The 6,815-nt window shown below is 40.9% G+C and overlaps 1 pseudogene; it reads left to right on the top strand.

Moving 5' to 3' along the window:
* Nucleotides 1-1,351: 1,351 nt before the first annotated feature.
* Nucleotides 1,352-2,138, top strand: LOC129684794 (R-spondin-1-like; annotated as a pseudogene).
* The last annotated feature ends 4,677 nt before the right edge of the window (nucleotides 2,139-6,815 follow it).

Here is a 6,815-nt window from a genome sequence, read left to right as displayed (position 1 = left end):
TGGGTCCACCTCTGGGCTGCTGGTCCTGGGTTCTATAAGAAAGCAGATTGAACAAGCTAAGTGAAGAAAGCCAGTAAGCAGCACTCTCTGAATCCTCTGCATCAGCTCCTGCCTCCAGATTCCTACCCTATTTGAGTTCCTATATTGACGTCCTTCAATGACAAATAGTGATGATGAAACATAAGTCAAACAAACCCTTTCCTCACCAAGTGTGGCACAGTGTGTCAAAAAAGATAAATACGAGAGAGAGAGAGAGAGAGAGAGAGAGAGAGAGAGAGAGAGAGAGAGAAATGGGGAAGTTGACTAGTACGGTAGATTCTCTTCTTCACAGTTGCAGAAGTTACAGTTTAGGTAGTCTGATGAGGAAACCCTGAGGGCTAACAGTCCAGTACCCACTATTATTGCGTGGCTACCCCCCTCAAAAAGTACAGAAACTTCCAGTAACTGTGGTGGTGCAAAAACCTCAAGGAAAATTTTTTACCATTTGTCTACCATAAAAGCATCCACCTTGCCATTACAATCAATAATTAAGGAAACAGCCCAGGGGGAGAGGATATTCTAGGATTTCAGGCTTTTCCTGTTATTGAACAAAGGGACGTTCTCGAGGAGAGAGTCCTTAGACTCTCAGCAGGTTCTGGGAGGGTATAATGCTCCAGATTCCCAGGAAGCCGGAAGACTCTCTTCTGGTTTTTGAACTGGCATTGGGTCTCTTTGTCCTGCACTGAGAGCAAAGTCAGGAGATGACGGTTTGATGTTTTGTTTGTCTCTTGTGTCTATTTGTCTAAATGTCTTCTTGTGTCTGTCAATTGTGTTATGCTTGTCATTGTCTTATTGTGGGTTTTTCTGGATTAATTGTTAGTAATCCTGGGCTAAACTTCATCTGCTGGCTGTCTGCTTACCCCTTAATTTGGTTTAGCTTATTTCAAAAGAAAAACAACTCAAAACAGATAAGCTGGCTTGGTCCTTGAAGCCTTGCACCTGGAGCAGGGAGTCTCCTGCCTTGGTCGAGTTGGCTGCCTGCCCAAGGTTGCCTCCACAGGCTGCTTTTAAAGGGGTACCAGCATCTTCTCAGTTTCTCCAGTAAGAAAACTAATGGTTAATTCTGCTACAAAGCCTCTGTGGGCATAAAAATTGGATTCAACAGATAGCAAGGTGCCCCTCCTTATAAGTATAATGAGTAGTGTATAAACTGGGCAGATAGAGAACCCAGCTTTGTATCCCCTCAGATCCCAGTTGAGGTTATGGTGGAGTTGGGCTGCAGCCGGGCCTGGCTTCCTGCCACTGACTCAGCCTCAGAGTCCTTAGAAAGAGACCACCCCTCCTGCCAGGTGCCCAGAGCTGGCCAGTGACTATGTGGCGTGGGTTGTGTGTGGTAGCCCTGGTTCTGAGCTAGACACACCTCACTATGGTGAGCCAGGGGAATCAATGGCAAGAGGTAGAGGCAGATAAGTGCTGAGGGGAGCCAAGCTTGTGCCAAGGGCTGTGAGCTCTGTTGGGAAGTCAATGGTTGCCTCAGTGCTTGCCCAAGTGGTTCATTCTGCTGGAGAGGAATGACATCCCCCAGGTGGTCATTTGCCTGACATCCTGCCCAACTGGATACTTTGATGCCCAAAACCCCAACATGAACAAATGCATCAAATGCAAGATGGAGCACTGTGAGACCTGCTTCAGCCACAACTTTTGCACCAAGTGTCGGTGGGGGGTGTTGTACTTGTACAAGGGCTGCTGCTATCCAGCCTGTTCTGAGGGCTCCGTGGCAGCCAACAGCACTATGGACTGAAGCAATCCTGCATGATGTGAAATGAATGAGTGATCCCTGTAGGGACCCTGTTCCAAGAAGAGGAAGCTGTGCAGTTTCTGGAAGGGATCAGAAGAACGGACATGCAGGGTGCTCCATGCCCTTAGGGAAGACCACCACCTGCTCCTACACCAAGGAGACCTGAGAGTGTACAGTGCAGAGGACACCATGTCCTGAGGGGCAGAAGAGGAGGAAGGGGGAATGGAGGACGGAGAATGCCAATAGGCGTCTGGCCAAGAAGAATAGCAAGGAACCAGGCTCCAACTCTCAGAAACACCAAGGTCAGCAGCAGCCACAGCCAGGGACAGCAGAACCACTCACATCAGTAGGCTCTACCTAGGCACAGTGGCACATCTCCAGATCCACGTGAAAGAGTCCAGTGCTGTACTGCATAATGAGAACTTTCCAGTACCAGAGCATCTGGAAAAGCAAGTCCACACATACTCTACCCAATTATGCATCCATCCACCATCCATCCATCCACCCATCTCTGCACATTCATATACACAAAGAGCCATCTGAACTCCCCCCACACACACACACACACTCTCTCTCTCGAGGTCACCAAAGAAACTTCCTTTCTGTGGTCCAGCTGAATACGCAGTTTATGATGCTCTTGGAAGAGAGAACCTGTCACAGCATCTGAACCTAAACTTCAAGGAGTAAAACCTTCTGGAGGAACTTCGGGACAGCATCTGCCAGATGGATGCCAGATTAGAGCCAAAGCTGGAGCAGCTGCCAATGGGGAGACTGCTTTCCCCTGTCCTGGGTGGCACTCCCAGTTGAGCAACTTCATTGTTGGAGATGAGTCATTACACATCCGTGGTACATGTCAAGGCTAACCTGACTTGGAAATTGCTTAAAGGTTTATTTCAAATTAGAGAGAGAGAGAATGGGAGAGTAAGAGATGGAAAGAGAGTTTTTTTCTGTCTTTTTTGGATGTATGAGTTTATTATGTTCTATATGTCTTGGATATAGATTATTGGTTATTGGGAGTGGTTAAAATCTGTAACATATAGTTAACTTAAATTTAAAACCTAGGGTTGGAGCCATTCTAAACAACAAAGGGCATGAGTGAACTATAGAAAAAAGTCTTGATAGGTAATATAAAATTTGGTTTTGACTTTAAAAAAAAAACTATAGGTATGCTCTATAACTTCATTCTTAAAAAGGTACTTTACTTTGAGATTGCAAAAACAGGTTTTTAAAAATACTTAAATATATAAGACTATGAAACATTTTAAAGTTTATCAGGTATTTTAAAATAATAACTTTGGGTAGTCTAACAAAGAACTTTGAACAGTTTCTCAATGCTTTAGGGAGGTAGCATGGCCCTGACCTGGTGCTAAAATGGGGATGAGGGTATGTTTGTGTTTTTCCACAAAATGCTAAAATGTCCAATGGTTACCAAAAAGATTGGTGTGGTTTGTGGGAACTTAGACCAAGATGGCTGATGCTGTGGACGATGGGATAATATGAGATGATGCCAACTAATGGAGACTTGTATTGGCCATGTATGCTGAATCCTCCACTCCTGCAACCTGCAATTTGGGAAGGATGAGAAATCATGGTTTTTGTAAATTATACACATTTGCTTGCACCACCTGCTCCAGGGAGATTGGATATCAGGCAGTCATCAGGATTTAACTATTCAGTTTCTGGAAAAGGGATACCAACTGTTTTGCTAAAGGTTAATCTCCAGTTAATTGTATTGGGGTATACAACCATAATCTTGTTAGAAGAGGAGGTATGTGTACCAATGCTGATTTAGTCCTTGGTAAAGGAAATCTGGTTGAAGGAAAAATTTCCCCACAAAAATTCTTGCCTTGTGGACTTCAGACATGCTACAGTAATAAGACTTTGTTATGGAGGAGATGTTTAGAAAGTAAGCCGTTACAATACAATACAACAGGAAGTGACTGATATATATTGGATTGATCAGATAATCAAATAAGGAGTACTGAGGAATGCTCTCAAACAAATTCTCATGATAAGGAAAAAGGACTGCCTGTTGGACTGTAGTGGTAAGATTTAAGACATTCACAGACATATACATGGAAGCTTGCTGCTGCTATGGGCCAAATGAGAGGCAAAGGAAAAGACAATATAGACCGAACAGTACAGGATGCCCTGTATCAGGGATTATAGCATGTATTAATGCTCCTTATGTTTTATTGGAAGGCAATATAAGGATTAATTTTTATAGAGAAGGCTTTAATGTAAGTTGTGTTAAGTGCATAATTACTAATTGTATATCTGAATTAACCAATGGCACTCAAGTTACGTTACTTCAACAGCCATCCTATGTCATGATTCCAGTTAATGTTTTGGGACCCTGGTATAGTGATAAGAGTTTACAAGTTTTGGAAGAATTAAAGCAAGCTTTGAGTAGACCCCAAAGTGAATTAGGGTTAATTATGACTGGAATGTTTGCTATGATTGCTCTCATAGCTACTGCCACTACTTCTACAAGTGCTTTGTCTCAGGAAGTACAAACAGTTCCCTATGTAAATCAGTTATCTAAAAATGTTACTTTGACACTTGAAACCCAAGAAGTTATAGATATAAGTTTGAACATAAAATAGATACTTTGTATGATATGGTGCAGTTTCTGGGTGATGAGGTACAAGGAGTAAATATTAGAGCACACCTAAATTGTTATCTGCTTACCATGAAGACCACTGAAAAATATTTATTAAGATAATGTTTTTCTATCCAGGTGTGGTGTGCATACCTCTAATCATAGCACTAAGGTAGATCTCTTTCAGTTTGAGGCCAGCTAAGGCTACATAGTTGTACCTGTCTAAAAGAAAACATAATGTAATTCTACTTTGGATAAGGAAAATTAACATTTAACTAAAGTATTATATATATATGTATGTAATATATATATATATATGAAAGCACATAAATAAATCTTGATGTATTTTCATGATAGGGTAACATTCATGACACTACTAACAAGATATACCAATTTTCGCCAGAATACTGCAACATTTTCTTGAACCTCTTTTCAGTCCCATTCCTTCTCCTACGCAAGGGTAACTGTCATCATGATTTCTATTTATGAACATTATTTATAATAATGTTTATATAAATAGAATAATATGGTATCTTCTGTCTTGTGTCTGGCATCTTTCATTATTAAATAATAAATATAATGTTGCAGTTATAAAATTAATTTAATAGTAATTATTCATTACTGGTACTGTATGAAACTTAATTGCATGATCATTCCATAATTTATTCATCCTATTGTTAATGAACATTTGAGTTGTTTTCACTTTGGAACTATTATAAGTAGTGCTTACATAAACATTCTATTACATATTTTGGTATAAGTATTCATTTTGTATTGAATGATTATTAATATTTGCCTATTTTTAAGCAATTATATACAGCTGTCCTTGGAGCTCCCCCCATCCACTCCTCAGGGGCTATATAGCATTTGTTCTCAATTAAAGTTGAAATAGTTCCCTGAAGTGGTTTTTGGAGTGTCTGATCTCTGTCATGCTTGTGGCCTCCCGAACTCGGTGCCTCATCTCCTGCCCCTCCTGCCTTAATGGGCTATTGAGAAACAACACCCTCACGCAGGAGAACTACACTTTTTTTTTTTTTTTTAGGCAGGATTTATCTGTGAAACTTTGGCTGTCCTGGACTCACTTTGTAGATCAGGGTGGGCTCAAACGCACAGCAATCCGCCAGCCTCTGCCTCCCTGAATGCTGGGATTACAGGTATGAGCTACCATGCCTGTCTTCCCACTATCTTTTTAACTGCACATGTACATGTAAATCATTTTAGTAATATCCTTGTCTCAGCTGCATAATCTGTATGCAGAAACAAAATCAACAACCACAAAGTAATAGCTGTAGAAGCCTCTATTAAGTAGTAAACAGTAGGGAATCTAGATATAGTATATGACATCTGGGCCTCAATAGCTATAATTTACTATAAAAAAAGGTTATTTTTCAAACATTTATCCTCCCCACCTTTTTATAAGAGTCAGAGTTTTCTTAATATCATGTTAATAGCAGCAGTGTTTGTAGGAATGGCTCCTTTGCTATAATACAGTAACTAAATTCAAAGAGGAGCAGCCTTACCAGGCCACAGAGGAAGACAATGCAGCCAATTCTGATGAGACCTGATAAGCTAGGGTTAGGTGGAAGTGGAGGAAGACCTCCCCTATCAGTGGACTTGGAGAGGGGCATGGGAGGAGAAGAGGGAGGGAGGGTGGGATTGGGAGGGAATGATGGAGGAAGCTACAGCTGGGATCCAAGTGAATAAACTGTAATTAATATAAAAAATGAAAATGAAAAATTACATATATATTTAGAATAACCAAAAAAAGAAAATTTACGTTTTTAAAAGATAAATTCTTTCTGTATAGCCCAGGCTGTCTCTGAAGTCTCTGAACTCAGTAAGATTCACCTTCCTCTACCTCCTGAGTGCTAAAATTAAAGGCCTGTGCCACCATGCCTGGTCCCACCAAAATGTAATTTCTAAAGCTTATAATTAACTAGGTTTTCTGCTGAGTTGTAGTTACTTTGAGAAAATATTGTAGCCCTGTGTAGCAGCTTGGAATACTTAGGCAGGAGCACTGTTCAAGGCTAGGCTACATAGTGAGTTCTAGTCTTAGGACAAAACAGCCAGGGCTACAGTGTAAGTCAGGGTCTGTCTCTTCCCACATACACACATGTATAAGTGTTATATTTTAAACACAAGTTTTATTCCTAAAAGTTTAGTGAAGGTTGAACTAGAATATATTTCAAAATGACTATGTTTTCAGGGGGAAAAAAACAGACTTACTCATGTAAGTCCACAGTAAGTAGGTATAACCTTCATTGAAATATAATAGAAAATTATTAAGAAACTATTCAAGATCATCAACTAGATGGACACTACACCTCCCCTCCCCCAGTCTCTCCTCCTGCCCCCACACTGCCCTACTTCCCCAGATCCATCCCCCTACAACCTTCCCCTCAGAAAAGAGCAGGCCTCCCAGTGACATCAACCTAG

Source organism: Psammomys obesus, unplaced genomic scaffold, assembly GCF_907164565.1.
Source record: "Psammomys obesus unplaced genomic scaffold, mPsaObe1.curated_primary_1811, whole genome shotgun sequence".
Lineage (NCBI taxonomy): Eukaryota > Metazoa > Chordata > Mammalia > Rodentia > Muridae > Psammomys > Psammomys obesus.
Note: the sequence above shows the minus strand (reverse complement) of the source record. Positions and strands in the feature narration are given on the sequence as shown.